This window comes from Rhopalosiphum padi, chromosome 2 (genome assembly GCF_020882245.1).
Source record: "Rhopalosiphum padi isolate XX-2018 chromosome 2, ASM2088224v1, whole genome shotgun sequence".
Lineage (NCBI taxonomy): Eukaryota > Metazoa > Arthropoda > Insecta > Hemiptera > Aphididae > Rhopalosiphum > Rhopalosiphum padi.
Window position 1 is genome coordinate 27,821,001 of NC_083598.1, and position 3,791 is coordinate 27,824,791.

General features: G+C 30.2%; 1 long non-coding RNA gene across 1 annotated transcript; it reads left to right on the forward strand.

Annotated features, from left to right (window-relative positions):
* The first annotated feature begins 41 nt into the window (after positions 1-41).
* Positions 42-3,572, forward strand: LOC132920522 (uncharacterized). The gene is made up of 3 exons (XR_009660735.1): positions 42-167; positions 2,591-2,661; positions 2,937-3,572. It is a non-coding gene; the product is annotated as an uncharacterized LOC132920522 (long non-coding RNA).
* Positions 3,573-3,791: the final 219 nt, after the last annotated feature.

Genomic DNA, 3,791 nt, shown 5'->3' on the forward strand with positions numbered 1-3,791 from the left:
GACTGAACCGGCAGCTGTGACGCGGACGATGGATGCTGTGCAGCCAGGTCGATTGCTGCACGCGGATGGCTGCGGCGGGAGAGTGACCACGAGCTTGGCCGGTGACAGCCACCGGCGAAGGATAGTCGACGACCTTTACGCCCGCCGACCCGCGACAAAAATAAAAAGTAAGTAATAATACTACACATTGCAACAACTAAACTGGTTTTGTTTTTTTCTACCGGTTTCTGTACATAATACAATAACATTACGTGATGTTGTGCGTGTACTGCAGACGCGGAGACCCGCCGAGCAGCGAATTCCTCGTTATGATAATACGCGATCGATTTAATATATAATGCTACAATACGCCTGTGTGTGTGTGTGTGTGTGTGTGTGTGTGTGTGTGTGTGTGTGTGTGTGTGTGTGTGTGTGTAATGATATTGAACTGTCGGGCTATATATACAGGAAACGGAAAATACGTCTCCGCCGAACCCACACGACCGTCAAACCTGGCGAGTGAATAGTGGCGTATAATACATTACTTTATTCATCGTAAAGCCGTATATGAATCGATCAAAATACCCCAAATACGCCGAAAACGCGTTCATATCACCAGCATGCTAGCGAGTTTCGGAGGGTCGATGGTGTCATCTCATATCCCACCCGCCCTCTTTGGATTTTTATTTATTTTTTTTTTATGTATTGATTTCTCATAATTTATTGTTAAAATAAAAATTCATGTTTTCGATATTTTTTTTCTGTGTGATTTTTCGTAAAATTTAATTCGATTGATAACAACAAAATATATCGTGATAAAGCAATGAAAGTATATTTACCGCCATCGCGGTGAGTGATTTACGCCAAGATGTTACTAATAAGTAATGACATACGTAATAATACACAAATTCCTCTTATCCCCTCCTGCCTTTCACGAGAGCCGAGCACGCCGCCGGTGCTTGGATTTCGCTAAGCGATTATAATTTTCCCGGCCGTTATTTTAATACGGCACAGTGTGCCGGAAGGAAAAACTCGCGAGCGCCTATTGCCTATATACGAACAATTATATTTATTTTATCCGATTGAGAGGTATCGATCGTAAAGCTGTGTGTATCTGTTGGATTTACGGCCTTCGGAGCGCCATCTCCGCGGGAAATGATAAATTACCACGGCGGCTCAACAACGAACATTAAAACTATTATTATACCTAGGCTTACGATTCGGAATAATTGATCCGACCGATTTCAATCCAATGCCGATTTCCAGACAAAATCGGTATATAAACGAACACCCGATAAGCCATTCGACATTTATAATAATACGATGGTGGTTAGATTTGAGTAATTGTTATGTATATAATATATTTATACAATAACCTAACTGTATAATGTACACGTGTGAAACATTTACTATTCTCTCACCTTTACAAATGGATTAGATTTACAATAGGTACACTTTTTTACTTTTCGAAATGCATACACACTCGTACATATACAGGTCAAGTCTCATTAGTTATTCGTGATTATTGTTAAGGTATTATGATCGAATAATTCGTTAATCTGTTTTTATTTGCGAACTGTGGACCGTTAGTTTTAAATTATTTTTCTACCAAACGTATAATAAATATATTGAATAGAAAATAATAATTTCAATATTAATTTACCGAAAATTTTCTAAATTTATACGAAGAATAAGGATTTTAATTATTTTGTTATAATTTAAAAATATTGTTCGTGGAGACTTGAAACGTTTACGCATATTTTCATATTTTATATATTCACTGATATTTTCAAAACATTTAGATTATTAATACAATTTTAAGCTGTTGCCTATATTTTATACTACGAATCCAGTATAGTCAAGTGTAGTGTTCAACGGTAAGGCGGTATTGGCTCGTAAATTAATAACAGTTATAATTTATATAAATATATACTATCATAATAATAATTAAATATAATAAATACAATGTTTTCCTCAAAAATATAATTTTACCTACCTTGTTATCGACAACAAAATAAATTACTTCAATAGCAAAATGTATAATTTAATATACTTAGTTGTATAGCCCGTCTTTGCTCAGAACCGTTTTTCGTATGCAATGATTCATCATTAAATTCAAATTTAACACGTACATTACAGTGACTAACTCAATTACACTCAACACCTACTAATAATATACAAGAGCGATTACTTACTTTCCCCCTTTTATTATTTATTTATTTTTATTTGTTTGACGTATTGGCGTTACAATTGATATACACGTATTATATGACCACTTGCCGGTAAATAATAATTTATAATTTATAAATAAAATCGCACTTTTCAATGACTACCTGACAGTTATATTACAATATAAAAGTGTAAGTACATAAAATAATGTTTTTGAATTCTCTATACAATATATAAACTTTTATAATGTTATTTCATAATCTACTCTTTGCACTTATTATTAGAAAATCATAGTTGCCGGTTGAATTTATTGTGATAAATAAATATTATAATAATATAGTAAATTTAAAAACTTCTGTTGTCATATTACAAATTATAATCAAGGTTATTGACAAAAGTAGTTTTATAATTTCATGTATATTTATTTTAAACATGTGATTAGGTACGAAAAATTAATAATATGTTCGACAGTCATACCTCATGGACCTATGGCATTTAGTTCTTAAATATAAAGTAAGTATTCTTATAAGAGGAAATTAATCCAATTATATATTTTATTTATCATTCTTTAATTATACTTAAGGCAATTCTATGCAAATTTGAGCTAGATATCTTAATTGCAAATAAATAAACATATTTTACACATTTTATGTTTAAAATTATTTTTTTATTATTATATCTAACCTTAGTAAATATATAAAATTTTAATCCAAACGTATGTAAAACCTAATTTTCCATTGAAAATTATATCAAATGTTTAATTATGTTTTATTGATGTCCAATGATAGTATTGCCAATGCGCGCCAATGCGCTGGTCCAGACAAAAACGAAACGTTCCTGACCAAGTCTACAACAAAATTTAAAATATACAACTGTCAAAAACGCGTAATATAATTTATTCGAAATGAGATAGATATATCTACAAGAATAGCGTTGCGGACACCGATATAATATATTATATTAATTGTAAATCATATGAAATGTGTAAGTTCTATATCTTAAAATATGGCTGAATTATTAATTATTTAATAAGTTACTAAAAAAAATATGATTCCTGAACTTTTAACTTTAAATTTATAAAGAATCAATATTCCAAGAAAGAAATTTGAAACAAAATGCAAATTTTTATTTCACGATTGAACAAACCTTAAACCAATTAAATTTTCTATTTTCTTACTTATTTTATACATTTAAAATACACATACGTGGAATGTGGATGGTATTAAACTACAATTATTAAAATGATCATACTAAGAAACTATAGTAATGAATATGCGTTGTTAAATATTAATACTGCGTAATAATAATGCATTCAAAATTACCAACAATAGTTACCCTTTAAAATAATTTGCACACATTTCTATATTTAAGTATTTGTATAAAAAAAAAATGATATTATTCACAAATAAATTGAGTGCAAAACATTAGATAAATCACATATAAAAAACTAATAAAATTATTAAAAGTTAACTCGTGTATATCATTCTTTTTACCATTTTTTCTAAGACTTGGGATTATTCGATCAATCATATTTTAGTATGGTAATTTGATTCTAACCTTAGATTAATCAACAACTTTATTACATTTAATGTTCATAGTTAGTACAGTTATACTAGCTTTACAACTTTTGTGGGCACTTAGTT